The sequence below is a fragment of the Osmerus mordax genome, chromosome 13 (genome assembly GCF_038355195.1).
Source record: "Osmerus mordax isolate fOsmMor3 chromosome 13, fOsmMor3.pri, whole genome shotgun sequence".
In the NCBI taxonomy this organism is placed as follows: Eukaryota; Metazoa; Chordata; class Actinopteri; order Osmeriformes; family Osmeridae; genus Osmerus; species Osmerus mordax.
In genome coordinates, this window is record NC_090062.1 from 2,581,086 (window position 1) to 2,599,005 (window position 17,920).

The 17,920-nt window shown below is 48.1% G+C and overlaps 1 protein-coding gene across 1 annotated transcript in view; it reads left to right on the top strand.

Annotated features, from left to right (window-relative positions):
* Positions 1-17,920, top strand: part of zfhx3b (zinc finger homeobox 3b) — a 217,020-nt gene that overhangs the window by 83,568 nt on the left and 115,532 nt on the right. The gene's annotated exons all lie outside the window — the stretch shown is intronic.

A 17,920-nucleotide genomic window follows, 5' to 3' on the forward strand; every position in this document is an offset into this window, starting at 1 on the left:
TCCACTCATTAGCATAGCATGTCTCCCGCTGTAATGAAGTTTAATCTCTGGTCGTGTTCTCTGTGGTGAGAGAGTGAGGGCTGCTGGGAGTCAGCTGCTCTCTGGCTCCAAATGGCTTCCAGCTTGTTACTGTTCTGTAGACTAGAGCATGCTGGCTAGGATAAAGACATGCCGTACCATTGTACATCCCCTTCCTGTATCTACTGCCAGCACCCCATCTCTCCTCGCCCGTTGTCCTCCTATTTCTGTCTTTTATTTTGACCTTCTCCTTTGTTTACTCCTTCCCTTTTCCCCGTTCTTGTTCTTCGTTCTCCCTCCCTCCCTTCCCCCCCTCTCTCATGCATTCTCTCTCTCTCTCTCTCTCTCTCTCTGTCTTTTTATTCTCTGACGGTGTAAGAGAGTGCGTTATTTATTTCATCAGAATGTAGGAGCTCTGGGTGCACGCTTCACACAGAAATCAATTTCAGCTCAGGCAGCGTAACCAAACAAAGCGCTGCGCTCATTTCAGCAGGAGCGTCGGCGCAACCTATCTTGCTCATCTCCTCCCTCCCTCTCTCCCTCCCCCCCAACGCCCCCACCTCCCCCCGCCCCCACCCCCACCTTATTGGGAGACATTTTGTTCTCACTCGGCCGCCATTATGCCAATCACTGCCGGCGTGTGCTGATGTGTGGATGCAGCTGCTAAATGACTCATGGCAGGCAATGATCATTAGAGAGAAAGCTGTGTGTAATGTATGTCTCTGTCTGTGTGCATTCAGAAGGCTTGGTCTTGCTCTGCTCTCCGGGAGCATAATAGTATTGTTGTTGTTTCTTTGCCTTATGTTTTATGGATTTGGGGATATGTTTGTGGCTGCGCGGGCGAGTTTGGTGTGATGTGTGTGTTTATTTCCTTGAAGTACGCTTTATAGCCTTTTATTGTGTCTGCTTTCTGTTTGTGAACAAGGGAGATGGCTGCTACTATACAGCCTGATCTCTGCTCAGGGTGAATGTCTTGGCCAGATGAGGCACGCGTGGGAATTTCAGTATTTTCCCTGCCTGTCTGTCTGTCTGTCCTCCAGCTACCCAGTCAGCCAGCCAGCCAGCTACCCAGCCAGCCAGCCAGCCTTTTAGTGAGGAGGGAGAGAGTAGTAGTTAATGCAGCCTCTGGATCGGCCTCATTCCTCGCTCCACTGTTATTGATTTCAGACAGACACAGAGGCAGACAGAAAGAAAGGTCCTTTTCAGGAAGAAGTTAAACGGTCAAGTAGCGGGTGGAGTGTGGCTTTCACCACTTTATTGACGAGGTGGAAAAATGTCACTATTATGGAGGCCCTTTCAGGAGACATCGAGCTGATTGGAGGAGTGACCCAGGGTCAGTGTTGAACGCGTTACCTCCACAGCCAAACAGAGCTGTAGAAAAAGGCCAGAGGCGCTGGGCTGAACGTGTCGAGGTTCCTCTCCGCAGACCCTCTGTCTTCTACCTGCTCATGGCCGTCTGGGGCTGGGACTGTGGGCTCGGGGCTGGAGGAGGGGCAGGAGAGCGGTCCCTGGCGTTCACAGCTGCTGCCTTCCTCTCACTGCAACTGGGGCGGAGCTTCATCAAAGGGGAGGAGGAGGAGAGAACCAGACTACCTCGGTGTACATCCCTCTTCAAACTGAATAGTAGATTACAGGATGAGGGAGGAAGGAACAAGCAACAGAGGGAGGGAGGGAGGGAGGGAGGGAGGGAGGAGGGAGGGAGGGAGGGAGGGAGGGAGGGAGGGAGGGAGGGAGGGAGGGAGGGAGGGAGGGAGGGAGGGAGGGAGGGAGGGAGGGAGGGAGGGAGGGAGGGAGGGAGGGAGGGAGGGAGGGAGGGAGGGAGGGAGGGAGGGACAAGCAAACAAAGGGAGCATAAATGAAGGAACAAATGAACAAACACATAACTGTAGACTCTGAGACAGGGAACTGAATCATGAGTAATTTCAGTGAAAGGAGTCACCGACAGGAAATCTAACAAGGATACCACGTAACTGTGAGAGTAGCTTATGTGACGAGGCCTGCCTCGACACAGAGCGGCCTGTGAGTCCTGACCATCAGCCGGGGGTTCAACCATAAGTCACTCACGCTGGAAGCTTCTGACGTCAAGCACACTAATTAGCCCAGCGCATCATCTGGCTGGCTCCTCCTACCAGCACAAGACAGACCTCAGCAAAGGTCAGCATACCAGAGCACAGACAGAGGAGAGCCTAATCTGAGGTGAAATGGTTTCTTTTCCAAATTGATTCCCGTTTGGATCAGACAAGAGCCGTCTTGTGTTGTAATTAATCCACTTAGGGACTTAGGGGGAGGTGGAGGAGGGAGAGCGAATGAACAAACAATAACTGTTCTGACATCTGGACTGATGCCGGCCTTCCCAGCACAGGCCTTGATGACTTTTACATGTTCATCAAGTGCCAGAGATTTCCCCCAAACCCACATACATCATTTACCCAAAAACACACTCTTCCAGGGCCAAGCACCCCTCACATCCTGGGGGAGAACTCCGTTGTGTTGCAACACTGCCACAAAGTTTCGAATACTAATGTGTGTTTTACACCAAAGTTTTGTCGCACCGCATGTAAAAGATCACGTTCTAAAATCTGGATGCAAACAGAGCGAAATAAATATTTTCTCTTCTCCCCACACACACAAAGTCAACTCAGTCCCACTAAGATAACCCCCTGAGGCGGTTATCTTTTTTACACCCCCTTAAAATACTCTCTTCACCACATGCTTGTCACAGCCATGTGTACATAGCAGCCTGTCTGCACTCTCCCACACCCACACGCACATTCACACACTGCTCGCTCACCCACTCCCTTACGCCGAATGCATAATATATGTAATGAAATAATGTTTCCAGTGGGGATGCTTGATGGCTGGAGGATGGAGATGTGTTGCGAATCTCAATGCGGCTCCCCCCGGACCCCCTGCCTCAATTGGCGCGGTGACGGGGGGTAAATGAGGATGAGGGGGGAGAGAGAGAGGCTCGCTCCGTGGCCCAGGGCCAACGTGAGGAGTCCACAAAGCCTGTGCGGAAGCCCTGGATGGGGCCCCCAGTCGCTCTGATGCTAAGGATTCACATACGCTAATTTGAGGCCTCGCCCCCCCCCACCCGCCACCCCCCACCCCTGCATTTCTCCACATCCTGTGTCCGGGCCAGGCTTGGACGCCAATCTTCCACCCTCTGGTCTTCACAGCGCTAGGCTGCCTGCTCCTTAATTGGCCCGCACTGACCTGCTTCCATTAAAAATTGAAAGCGAGCAGGCCTTGTAAAACGCTGAATTTGCGGCACTTAGCTATGGAGATGTGTTTTTACTGGCTTGTAATGATGGGGACAGAGCCCCGCCCCTTCTCTCCAGGTTCAACCGAGGTCAGGGATGGAGCTGCTAAACGCTAACGGTCCTAGCTCTCTCTTTCTCTCTCTCTCTCTCTCTCTCTCTCTCTCTCTCTCTCTCTCTCTCTCTCTCTCTCTCTCTCTCTCTCTCTCTGTCTATGCAGCTTTCTTTCTCTCTCTTTTTTTTCTTGCTCTCTGTTTGTCTCTCCCTGTGTTGAGCGTGAGGGAAGCACCAACCGGCCAACCCCTCTCAACGCACACAGACACAGAGTCGAATCTATTGGGACCAAGAGTTTCTCCAGTATTCCGCAATCAAAACCAGAAAGAGAGACAAACGTTTTCTTGCGTCAGTCTGGGATGTGGATGAAGATTGTACGGCAGGTTTTAAATAACCTCACAAGCAACATGTGTATATGTTGATGAATTCAACATTTGAATGTTGAATGACTTACTTACTGTAAGTCGCTCTGGATAAGAGCGTCTGCTAAATGACTAAATGTAATGAATTCCTTTTCTATATATTACACTGCTGGCATTATCCTGATCTCAAACGTTTGGAGATTCTATTTGGCTCGATGGATGAGAGTTAGAATGGTAGGTGTGGCATTCAGCATGAAACAGTCAAACGAGGGATTCTTCCTGGGTGCCAAAAAATGCTGCTTCCTGGCCAATGTGTTTCTTCTCACAGCACTGATCACTAGAGCTTATACACATTACTTCAAACTGCTACACTCCATATAATTATGCATTTCACCCACAAAAGAGAAATGTCATGGTATAGAATGTTTCAAACGTACACCCAGAGGACCGGAATCCCATCCAGAAATCAACTACATTTCAAACGTATGAAAACATTCAATATTTCAGCTGTCACAAGTTAGCTTTGCAGTGCAGTTTATTGCAGGATGTGGGAATACTAAAAAGTCACTGTGGATCCGATACTGGCGAAGTATTTTTGTGACTGCCAGATGTTCTGTTATCTCTGTAATTCCCATTTGGATTGGGAGAAGGTGAAATGAGCTGGAAAGTAGCTGTACTGTCTGTTTTATACATCAAACTCAGGGAAATGTAATTAGGGCTTTTCAAAGTTTAACATTGCTAAGCAACCCTCTTCTAAATAAACTGCAGGAAATCTCTATGGCCTTCTCCTCCTTCTAGCCACTCCCCCTCCCCTAGCCAGGCCACACCCCTGGTGGTCCCTGGCCCAGCCCAGGTTTCGGGGCCAGCCTGCGATGTGAAGACAGGGTGAGGAATGTGTGAAGCATCCTAGGAAACATGAGCCGCTATTTTCCCACAAGCATGAAAAAACAGAGGCCATGGCTGTGGAATCCTTCTGACGCAACCGGGCCGTGGGCCCGGCGCTGGGTGGGTGGGGGGGGGGGGGGTGGAGGGGTGAGAGAGGGGCAAGGTTTGGACAGGAGCTGGGCCCCGGGTCAGGGTGTTAAAGTTGTGGTCTTAAGGCTTTGGAAGCTAAGCTCGGGCTGGGTGGGAGAGAGAGAGAGTTCAGTGGGGCTGGGGTGACGTGTGTGCATGGCTGGGGAGAAGGGGAGGGATGTGGGGAGGGGAGGGGAGGGGAGTGGAAGGGTGGAGGGAGAAGGAGGGCAACGGTGGGTGGAGAGCCAGGGGAGTTGCTGAAAGTTCACTAGGCCCCTACTGGGAGAACTCCATGGTTCCTGTTCTTTCATTTTTGAGCAGGCATCTGTGGGGGCAGACTGCTAATTGTTTGTTGGCCAAGTCATCATTAAAGAAGCAGGCGGCACGGGGTCTCTTACAGAGATGTGAGAGAGAGAGGCAGAGAGCTGAGACAGGAGAGAGCATCGCTGGAGAGGCCCCCAGAGGCCCTGCCAAAGACCCAAATGATTACCACGCTTCTGTTGCCTCTATAATTCCTCATACATTAAGACACAAGCTTGAAAGGAATTCCCAAACACAAAAACAGAGCAAACTTCAATGCGCCTTTCTCTCTTTTTTCCTGATCTAATTATCTCTGCCTCCGTAATCGCTGTTATATTCATCACAGTGTTCAGTATTTATAGGGTCTGTTTTCATCATAGTAATAATGTCACTCTGGAATTCCTATGCTTAGGAAGAGAAGGAAAGAGAGAGAGAGACAGAGAGAGAGAGAGAGAGAGAGGTGGGGAGAAACAGTGGGAAGGGGGGAGAAGAGCAGGGCGAGAGAGATCGCTTTGGCTGGTTCTTGGATCCAGCCTCAGTCTCTCAGACATCATATGATGGGGGGGGGGGGGGGGGGGGGGGGGGGGGGAGGCAGAGGCCACACCAACAGGGGTGCGTTGGTGAAGCTTCACTTCAGGCCTCTGAGAATCCCAGTTTGCCAGAAGTCGGCTTCTGTTCTTCCTGCATGCGGTCTCAGTCCTGACTGGGCCGAACTGGACTAGGTTACCAAGCCAGGGCCAGGGCCAGGGTCAGGGTCAGCACAAATCATACAACCCTGTTCCCTGTATGTCATTGGCTCCATTCATCTCTCTTTCTGTCTTTGGTCGCTTTATCTCTCACAGTTTTTCTTCCTTCCTCCCTCTGTCTGTCTCCTGGTAGCAGAGGTGCTCTCTTCTGGGTCTCCTCTCCTCCCATCTCTCCCCCCAAGGCTGAGCTCCCAGTATCGGGTATATATTTAACACGCCTGTGCGAGGCCTGGTGAGAGTGCCTGGGGGAATGGAAAGGAAAACAAGCGTGCCCTCTCTCCCGGCCCTTTGGATCTGGCCTGCTATAAATACCTCCGGGTGGCGCGCCAGTCCCAGCACCAGTGGCATGGGAACCTCTCTCCTCCCTCCGGCCCAGCTCTGGGCCTCCGGGGGGGTCCAGTCTGGGAAGGCTGTGGCCAGCGGGGCGGGCTTGGTACGGGGGACAGGCTAGGGCAGGGCTTGGAAATGGACGCGGAGGTCTTCCTCCTGTTAATAGAAGAGGAGCGTCCGTCTGTTTCATCCTTGCCCGGTTCGGCTCCGTGGCTCCTCTCCCCCTTTCAAAAGACTCCGTGTATACTGCATTTAAGCTGTTTTGCCTTATGAAGATTGTATGACTGTGTGCATTTCAAAGTGTACCACAAAAAAAACGAAATCCCCTTTTCTTCACTCCGGTGAAGCGTTTGTTTTGTATACTCCCCCAAAAATTGATTTCGACTTTTCAAAGGTTTGTTCTTCATAGTGCTGTCTCCCTGTGTCGGAGCTCGACAGGCCCAGCTCATATTTTCAGAGTTTGAGGTAATAGTTTTAAACTGACAGACTAAACATCTCTCTCCTTGGCTGTTCCACTTCTACAGAGTAAATAGTTTTACTTTCACACAGAGACATACACATACACATGCGCACAAACACACACACTCACAACCACACACTGGCACACACTGTGGGTGACTGGCTTAGTCTAATGATTCTTTCTTCACGGTTTGTAGAGGGGGTACGGAACGCTTGTGGTGTTGTCAGTTTTAAAATGTGGTAGAGAGGACCTTTTAGGATGTTTGTGTAAGTTTCTCTCTCTCTCTCTCACTCTCTCACTCTCTCTGACATTTGAGTTTACCCGTTATACACTACCCTCACTCATGGCAAAACATTTTCACGTCATCTATATCCATATTGACATTGCTCATTATCTGCTAGAGCACATGTGGCTTCCTCCCCGGTTTGCAATTCTCTCAGTTTTCAAATGTTGTATCTCTGAAGGACTTAAGATTGCGTGTTATTTCCATCAACTCTTAGCACTGCCTTCCCAAATACAGTCCCCTAGATGTGTAGATTAAACGTCATTCTACACCTCTCCGTTTCAACTCACACCTCTGTACATTTTCTTTACCTCCTTCTCCCTCTCTCTCTTCCTCTGTTCCTTCCCTACAAGGCACACTTGTTATTTATTCCTACAAGGTCCCGTAATTAAGTTTGACATAAGCGCAGGGATTAAATATGCGGTTTGGGAGGGGGAGAAAGGAGCTCTGTTACAATCTCAAGGCCAGCTGCAAAATGGAACCAGATTGCGACACTCGGAGCTGGAAAGTTTGGGAAAGGTGCCTAGACTGGAGCTGTGTATTCAAGCAACAAGGGGATGTGAGCCCCACTGCAGTCTGGGAGCAGCCAAAAGACTACTGCCTCCCCAGCCAAAGGACTACTATTAACTCATGTGCCAAGAACTTAGTATACGCCTTGCCAAAAGACTAAAACTAACCCAGCCAAATGATAACTCACTCTCTATACAAAATACTACTAACTCCTCAGCCAAAGTGGCAAAACATTTGCTTATGCCTCAGCCAAAATACCATTCCTAGCTCTAACCAAAAACACTAAATCCCAATAGAGGCAATAACAACAGTGAGCACAAGACTACCACCATAAGATAGCTCCAGTAACTCTCCAGTCCATTGCTGTACACACACAACCCCAAGCAATAGGGTTGTACTTTTTCAAGTTACCCCTCCCCCCCCCTCCCCCCCCCTCCCCCCCTCCCCCCCCCTCCCCCCCTCCCCATATGCTGACAGTAAGGATACAATTTTGTGTCTCTGGCATGAAGTAGAGAAAGCCATTTCACATGCTATCATTCAATCACTGACACCAAATATAGCAATATGGGTTAAGATCCCAGTTCACAGAGCGTGTCTGTGGGATTTTACTCTGTTGTGAACTCTGAGAGGACTCACATGGAACTTTGCATTCTTAAATAACTCTGGAGAAACGCTCTAATCTTAATGAGTCTGAACAGCAAATCTCTCATCTGCAGCAAAAAGGATTAGGAATGCGAAAAAAAGGCTGCCGTTCCACTTTGATGAATTGTGTTTAAAAAAATCCCTGGGCATGAAGTTCTCCCAATGAACAAAGCGTCAGAGGAGCACGGATGCTTTTAAACAACACAACTTATCTGGGAAAAACAGAACATGCATTTAAGTGAAAATACAAAAGCAAAGCTGATTCGTCTCCTCTGCAAATGATAAAAGTGGCTAACTCTTTTCACAATCCACTTAGCTAGTTTTGGAAAAATCAAGCCCCAAAGTAGCTTTGCACAAATTACAGGCATTGTGTTCCATGTGCTTCATCATCGCCATGTTTATTTATTTATCCAATGATTCACAGTTCTATTGTTAAATGTAAATACATGAATTGATAATTTTCTTCTACTTGGTTGGGGCCTATAAATAGTTGTCATGGTGATGAAGTGAAGCGTTAATGAACATGAATAGATAAGAGAGCACAAATGTTGTTTCAAAACTCAGAGCAAAACTGTACTGCTTTCACTGCAAATCTTCCCACATTAAAATACAACAACCCAAACTTCAACTAGTCAGGACTGAAATTGAGTCAAGTAAGCTAATATGAAGCAGTGTTTATTTCTATTTGAATCATGCATCATTGATGATATGCTAATGCAATCCAAATCAAGGCAGTTGTGCTTTTACCTTATTAATTACACCTCAGTATGTTTTCCCTGGGCAGCCTCTGTTGAGGGGTAGAGGTTACTGAAGACTGCCACAGGCTAGTTCACACAGACACAACTACAAAACACATGCTGCTGTGGGACCTGATCTTGGACATCCCCCCCTCCCCGCAACCACCTCCATCCCTCCCAACCTTCCCTTCCCCAACCTCCTCCATCCCTCCTTTCTACCTCCATCCCTCCCTCCTACCTCCCCCCGACCTCCTCCTTCCTTCCTACCTCCCCCCTACCTCCTCCAACCTTTCAAGCTACCTCTCCCCTACCTCCTCCAAGGCCTTTGGAGAGCTACTCAGGCAGATCTTCCACGTATATACCTTTCCCCCCAGATCAGCTCCCCTCTTTGTTTTTCCCCAATGGAGGTCGGGAGGAGAGTAGCGCAGACCCAAGCCAGAGAAATACACTCCATGTTAATGAGAATGCACCATCATGCCAGATATCTGCTCCTGGAATAGACAAGGATATCACCGAGGTGTGAGTCCTTGGTGTCCCTGCGGATAAGGCTGCATGCATGGCACGGAGGACAGGGCGTCAGTGTGCGCTGCATGGTGATAAATATTTCCATGCACTTGACCTCTATTGATTCCCCAGTAGGTTGTATACCCACCCGGGCTCTGGGAGTCTAAACATCTGGCCACCAGAGCCCTCTTCTGAATGACAGATAACATCTGGGAAGTCTGTTGCTATCACAGGAAACAAGGTCCCTATCTACCCCTCTCCCCACCCCTATCTCCCCCCCCCCTCCCCCACACACACACACACACACACTCTCTCTCCCCTGTCCGGCTCATGAGCACATCCCTCTCCTATTGATTTCCCATTAACCCCTTCCCGACCGGGAGTGTCCGCCCACCCAGACATACGGACACCCATGGATTGATTAACAGAGTAATGGTCACCGTGGCTGCCTGTTCTCATCAGCTGAAGCAGGGTTAGAGGACCCAGACCTGGCCCTCCACGCAGGCCACCCCCTCTGCCCTTCCTCCCATCTCTCTCTCCTCTTCCTCGTCCTCCCGCCCTTCATCCTCCTCCTTCCCCAAAGTACCTACTTGTCTTCCCGTCCCTCTCTTTATCAACCCTGTCCTCCTCTCACCCCCCCACTCTGTGTTCTTCTCTTCTCCCTGGTCTCACTGGACACATAGTCCGTACTGGTCATTGATGGGGATCACATCCCATTCAGTAGCAGTTTTCTGCTGATGTTTTCGCTATACCATGACAAAACTACAGTGTGTGTGTGTGTGTGTGTGCTGTCAGCGCAGAGAGCAGCTTACAGTTCATCATAAGTAGAGGTCAAAATGTAAATTGTGACATAAATGGTGTTCTTTACATAAGTGTGTATCAAAATAGCCTCATAATGTACAGGTTCCAGGACATGAGAAAATAGAATCACTTGACAAAGTACTTTCCCATGCTATCAGAGGGGATGAGGAAATGAACAATATGTGTACATTCCATATGTGGGTGGTAATGCATGAGTCTTTTTTTATTTTTATTTTGCTGAATAGTGCGTGTCAAAGTACTGGAGCATGAATGTTTCTGCGACTGAGGACGCAAGCTTATCTGTTGTTGTGTGGATTTCTTTTCACTCAGTTTACACTTTTGCGTGAGAGACAGAATATGTGTTTGCGACGATGCGTTTGTGAGCTGCTATCAGGGCGAGGGAGAGAAAACCCTTTATTTAAGCGTGGCATGCCTCCATCACTCTCCGTCTCTCATGTACAAAGAGCCCAGAGGAAGGAGCTTCACAGCTGTTTGTAAACTATGGGAACAGGAAAGGTCAACACAGTAATGGCGTACGTTTTTGTAACGCATTTTCATCTCTCTCTCTCTGTTCCGTCTGCGAGAGAGCAAGGCAGCTCGGTTCGTCACTGGTGCTGGCGCGTTTAAACGACTGATCTTGCCTGGAGAAGAATGGTTAAAGCATAACCCCATTGTGTTCTTTGATAAACTCATGGTATAAGCTGGGAAAGAGGCACGGTTTAAGGGCACAATTGCCGTGCAAATCTACCATGGAAAAAGTTTTTTTTGGGGGGAAAGAGACAGAGAGACGGAGAGGAAGAGAGCAGAGTGCAGAGGGGGGGGGGGAAGGGGGAAAGAGAGATGGAGCAGCCAGGGAGTGGATGGAGTAGGGGGTCTGTGTTGGGGGGCCGTGTCGTGTGTTATCTCTGGGTGCAGGGGGCTTTGTTTGTAGGGCAGAGAAGTATAGATTTCCTCTTGGTGTCAGCGCCTTTCTTTAGGGCTCAGCGCAGAGGGGACAATGGCAAACTAATCCAGCCCTGATTCTGGATTAATATTCAAGCCTCCCAATATTAATTCCAGCCAAAAGGAGAAAATGCAAAATGTGTCAAAACACTCAAACAAATAAAGAAAACAAAACAAAAAAGCAAAAGAGCCCTGACCAAGATTTCTATTCCAGGGTTCTGTTATATGAGCACATTATTTTCACCAGGGTTCTACAGATGCGTCAAGTCGTTCTGTATGATTCTGGTATTAATCTTCATAATGATTTCTTTATAAAAGGGTGAGGGTAGGGGGTAGCTGAAGAGCTGGATGTTGTTTTTGGCTATTCTCCTCACTAAGCCCAGGATTTCAGATCTGGATTTGAATATTTACAATAGAAAATGATGGAGGTTATGAAAAGAAGTCCTTAGAGAGTCGGGCTGTAAGTTATAGGTTTAAACACTGCCTCCCCTGCTTCAAAGAGTCCTGGAGATGCTGACTGCTAATCTGAGGGATGGATGGCCAGTCACGGGACAGGACCGGGACGGACAAGTAGGGCGATGGACTCTCGACAGAGAGTGATCAGAGGAGCGGCTCTCGTCTGGGCCTCTCCTTCCATCTGCATGGAACAGCTCCAGCCTCGCCTACTGGCCACTGGCCACCAGCCCTGGAGGTGACCTCTCCCAGGCCTGTGTGGAGCTGGCTGGGCCCCTGGCTTCCAGTCACAAACACACCCTGGCACCGACACACTTTACTGGACACTGTGATGTGTCGTGTTGGACAGAGACGGTTTGATAGAGAGAGGGTGTACTGGTCGTGCCCACTGCAGTCACACTGTACTAAGAGACTGGGATGGACTGGTCTGCTACATGTTCACTGCAACCTGTTTCAGACCATAGTGTCCCTACACCTCTCCTTTCTATTTATATCCTTCCTGCACATGCTCTCTCTCTCTCTTTCTCTCTCTCTCTAACACACACACACACACATACACACCCAAACGCACACATACCCTAATCCTACAGTAGGGGGTAGGAGCCCCTTGTGTGTTGGCCTGAAAGGCCATTGTGGTCTTCAAAGCAGCCTCACAGACTCTCTGTCCATTGATAAGGTCTAATGTGATGAGGGGCAGCAAACTTCATCTTTTATACATGGCAGCAGAATATGAAAGGTCAGCTTATCTTAATCCTCCAATCTACTGCACGCAGGCCCGTGCCCCCTGTTTTATGAACTTCAAGAAGTAATCTAGCAGTTCATTCTGAAGAAGACCGTGATTATCTTCTCCAGGAGGTCCAATCAGCAGATATTAGGAGAGTGTGTTGTGAATGGACTGTAAGGGATGATTTCTCCGTCCTAATCGTCTCTGATCATATCATGGTATCAGCTTGACTATATGCCCGTGGTGAGCAGCTTTAATATGACCAGTGATTCATCATACAGAACAGTGGGCCTTATCCTTCTGATGCACACCACGTACCTGTAGTCTGCTCTGTTCACACCCGCTGGAGGAACAGCGTGATGTTATTATGTCATTATTGCAGGATCACCCCCCCGCCCTCCCTTTCCCTTGAACTCCTCATCAGCGGTGGCAGCATCATCACCGCGGTCATCATCATCTTCATCATGATCATCATCATGCAGTGGCAGGCTGGTTTCAGGATCTGCCAGATGTCCACGTCAAGCTCGGTTAGACGCACAGTAGATTTCTACTGATGGACGCCATTCCTTCCTGTAAGGTTTTTTCGAAATGAGACGTTCTGCCGCTCCGTGCTCGCCTGGTTTAGATGTAACACAGAGAGCTTTGTCAGTTACTGACTCTATAATTGTGTCATCCTGTCCTCATTTGGCTTACTTTGGGCTTTTGTTTGTTCACTTCTTGATCTGTTTGGATTTGTTCCATAACTGGCAACTCGAAAGTTCTCCTTGGCATTGGAGAGAGTGTTGACATTTATGGAAGAAGTATAAACAAACTGAACACACAATACGTGCTTAAACCTACAGTGAAAAACCTAAATCAACTGCCATGAATTAATGTAGGTCATTAAGGTTCAAGTCTTAAAACTAAGATTCGAAAATTTGATGTTTAGCAATCCTTTGTTCCTCCTGGAAGTGTGTCAAAAACTGACAGATTTTAAAATATTTATTCCTTGACTGCCGATCGTATTAGATTGTTATTGTTTGTTTCGTTTTGTATTCGTCCCTCTAATTTGCCAGTGGTACAGTTTTCCTGGGAGTCTAACAAACGCGCATCAACTTTAACAAAGGTAGACCCCGTCGTATCCCCTTAATTAGAGGGAAATTGTAAACAGACGCATGCCTTTCTTTTAGGGATTATCTATACTTTATGACTGAACGTTTGAAGTTGGGAGGGGTTCTGAATCAGCACTGCTACACTGCAGTTCTTACAGGACATTGTTGTCTTCAATTATTTTCAGTTATATTCTCGTCAGTATGAAGCTGGGGATCATATATTATTTAAACATGCAATCGTCGCTGTTTATCTGGGATTTTTTAAACCGGGTTATCTTTTTTCACATAGTTTTTTGATTAAAAGGCACAAAGCGTAATAACGCCCGCTTTCAAATGGCTGCTTGTCTCCCCGACGCTGCTGCTCAGCTTCCTTTATTGTCATTGAATGCGAACGATGCCAAGCACCAGCCCAGATCCCAGATCTGATGAATGCCTAGGATGCTTTAGTATGTACATACACTGAAGCGCACAAACACACACTTCTACACACACACACACACACACGCGCACACGCGCACACGCGCACACTCATACACTCGCAATCACGTTTCCAACCATATGTCATGGGCTGTTGGCAGCCGCCACAGAGGATGACAGCTTCTGGATTTGGCAAATGGATTAACCCTATGGGATCGAGGGAGAAACTAATACTGATTTGTTCAAATATTGATCAGGGCCTTGTCCTGTTAGCGTGACTAGCAGGGGAGTGTGGGACAGACAGATGGGATAGGGTAACATGAACATGGAACCCAGTGGGGTCTGTGTCAGTCTAGCTCAGTTAAACTACCTGGGGTGGACTATCAGACCGAAGATATCAAGTCTCTTCCAGTCCATCGAAATGTTACACATTGCAATTAGTGCTGGTATCACTGACCAGTGTCTCGACCCGACTAATTTAGAACTGGGATCATTGGTTCAAATGCACCTGCTGTAGAAAGTATTTACCAAAGTTCTAGAATTTCTTCAAGATCCTGCTCATATTTCTATGAAAAATCCCTTGTGCTGCCTTCCTGTGTTGTCCAGCAGTACAGCCAGTGTCCAGCCCGCCCTGCCCTTTGCTCCAAGTCTCATAGCCACTCTCAGGGTCTCTAGTGTCCACACTCACACCATTACTCCCTTACCTCCAATACTTAACTTTCCTCTGAAGGCTTTACCCCTGAGACCCCAGTATTGGGAGATTAGTCCAGCCTTAACTGAAGTAGACGAACGGCAATCAATACCTGATGTAATCAGTCTGCCAGGGTCGCTGACCTCGCCCAGCCACGGTCACGGCTCCAGACTACTTCTGGCTGATAGATTCCGCTTGATTGACCCCTGGCGACCCTGGCCAGATAAGGTCAGAATGGCCAGACTGGCCTAGGAGCTGGGGGCCTGTTTCCGGTCAGAGAGACTGTCCGATAATGAAGTGGTCAGTATTGCCTTTCTGTCACTCAGCAGTTAGGGAGAGAGATATGGAGGCATAGATAGGTGCTGAATGGACAAGGAGGCGACAGTGGCCACAGGATTACATTGAACAGGCAGGGGACCAGTAAAGTGACATGTAAACTACTCTAATATGGACTTGTAATGACTGGGAGCAAGATGGATCGAGAGAGACCGGCCAAGTTCGCGAGGACTCCACACATACTCTCACACACACTTCCGCACACATAGAGGCAGAGCAGCCACAGAGCGCTGCCAGCTGCACTCTGCAGCACAGTTCACAGAACACCTCTTTAACTTCACAACACAGTCACATCTGCTAACGAAAGATTCCTAGTAGCAGAATTGAATTGATGTTTTACAAGTAAATAACAAGGAATGTTCAAATACCTGGACATATATGTTGTTTATAAGTGTAATACTGAAAAATCTGCTGTACCTCTTAGTTATGAGCTACTCACTTATGTGTTATGGCTTACAGAATGTATACCACCATGTTCCCTGACAGGCCAGACCATTTTATTGACAGGTCTCTTTTACACACATTGTTTGTAATGATGTTTGTTTCAGTATTTATCGACTACTGAAATACACAGCTACAATCCCTCCAATGCTTACAATCTTCACATGCTGGCAGGCAGGCAGTCAAGCGGGTTGGCAGGTAGGAAGGCAGCCAGCCAGGCAGACAGGCAGGCAGGCAGGCAGGCAGGCCAGCCTGGGTCCTCTCCTCTGGTCGGGTCAGGGGCTGGGGAATCCCCCCAGTCAGTCAGCCAGCTGCTGCCATCTGAAACCCACATTCCTCCGTACGCTAACTATTTAGTTGTCAGTGATTTGGTTAAGTGAAATTGACTTTTATCTGCAGTGTGCTGTGGGGCTGCCACCGGCGATACACATTCTCCATCCTGGACTCCTTTCTGCTCTTAGCCTGGTGTCACATCCAGCACATTGCTATTGGCAGCTGAGCCTGTTCTGATCAATATCCCAGGTCAGGGATGGCCCGCGGCCCTGCTGGGCTCCAGGGTGGAGTATTGATCCAACACACACTCCCACAGGTCACGCAGACACACACCGGGAAGTCGTGGCTGAAAGACAGAGAGAGAAAATGAGGGAGAGAGAGTGAACCTGTGGGTCCAGGGCACAGTGTTGAACTGAATGATCCTTGCAAAGCCATTCACTCATTGTGTCAATCAGTATGTTTAATAGAGAATCATCTCAAATTCAAAATAAATAAAAGATGTATACATAAATAAAATGTCCAAAACATTGTTCTGGTCCAAATCTAGTGAAATGATACTACACCATCCATGCTAATGCTGGCCTCATTTCATTTGTTCACTATTACCAGATATGAAAGTAGCAGAACAAGCAGATGTTAGACTATCCTTGTGCCCCCCGCCCTTCCCCTCTCTCTCATGGGCGGAGCCTCTCAGGAGTTCTCTCAGCTGTGGCCAATCAGCTGAGGGCTGCTTGTTTATGTTATAGTTTAACAATTGTCCCTGGAGCTCCTCATCAGCTACATCATTTGCGCTCATGGGAACAATTAAACATGGGCTTTAACTCAGGTCTAACCACAGAGGTAAAGATACTGGTAAAAATGTTGCCAAACAGAGGGGTTCCAAAGGGACCATTCAGCTATCACAGACTGTCTGCCTCGTTGTCCTTTCTTCCCTAACTAAAGCTGTGTCGCTCTCAAGCTGTCAGAAACCTAGCCTCTGACAAGCACATTTACTCCGCTGCATACACCAGGCCCATGTGGAATTCAAATGTCTCTTGTACATTCAGTTTTTTTCAGCGCCCGGAATTGACAGTTGAATAAATATGTATTGTCTAAGTGACTTTGTTGTTGTGTATGAGAGATCTTCTGCAGAACATGCAATTATGTGGGTTATTACAGGAATATGTCTTGTTCTGGTTACTAGGAAATTAAGTTTCTCCGGAAATCTTTTTATTTTCTTATTTTAAAAAGCCCACAGTGGTACGAGATGAAAAATTACTGAGAGCTATATGTTTATTACTTAATGTAATCTTGAAATCATAAGATGTCTGTCCTGCTATAATATAAATAATTTGATAATAATTTGGTTTGTAAAAAAAAAAATGCTTATTGAAGATTTCAAAATCCTTGATAGAAGCCATATTGTATTGTTGTGCTCCTTCTGAAAAACTGGTTTGGTGGGAGAGACTGTTTACTTAACTTTGGCCCTCATTGGTGTCTAAACAGGATTTCTAACAGGCTTTCTTCTTCTGTCTTTTACAGCTGGCACTGTCATCCTGAAAGACATTCCGTGTCTCTTGTGACCAGGGAGTCCCTAAATCCCAAACCATAGCTTTGAAAAATCCTGGAAATACCTGGAATTCTAGGAGTACATCACCAAACTTCTCAAAGTGTCCAGGCACCAGATTCTATAGCTTTACATTGATCTTTATTTATTTTTGACTATACAAAGAAAGAGACTAAAGTCTGAACGCTAGCAATAGCCTCCAGCCGTTCGCCGAACCTCCACCCAACCTGCTGTGGCCGAGAGGGCGTGACCTTTCTCCCTGCCGGCTTCAAACGGACACTTGAAAAGAGGACTCGGTCAGAGAGGCTTCCGTGCGGCGGCGACTCAAACCAAAAACCCCATCAGGTAAGGCTGTGAAGTCGGCCCATGCACCCGCTGGCCAGACCCTAAGCCCTTTAACTCCTTCAGGGCTTTGAAGCTGGCCAGCCTCCAGCCCGTGTCCCCTGACAGGCAGCTCCCCCTTGGAGGCGGTGTGTAGGAAAGGCTGGCTGATAAACGGCCTGCTTTCATGCTCTGCTCCCCTGTTTGTTCAAGTCGGATTAGAGGCTCTGAATATGTGGTGGCTGTTTGGTTGATAGATGCTCACCCTGGGCTTCTTACTGACCCCCCGCAGGGGCCCGGCCCAGCCTGGACCAGGCTGAGCTGGAGCACATGTGTGGGAGAAACGTGTGGTGGCTGCGACTGGTTCACCGGGAGTGATGGGGTGGGGGCAGAGGTGGAGGGTGGAGGGGCTTCCCATTCATACGAATAAACACACACATAACATCACATTAAATATGCGATTGCTATTACGACAGGCTAACCAATACATTACATTTTTACATTTAGTCATTTAGCAGACGCTCTTATCCAGAGCGACTTACAGTAAGTACAGGGACATTCCCCCGAGGCAAGTAGGGTGAAGTGCCTTGCCCAAGGACACAACGTCAGTTGGCATGACCGGGAATCGAACTGGCAACCTTCGGATTACTAGTCCGACTCCTTC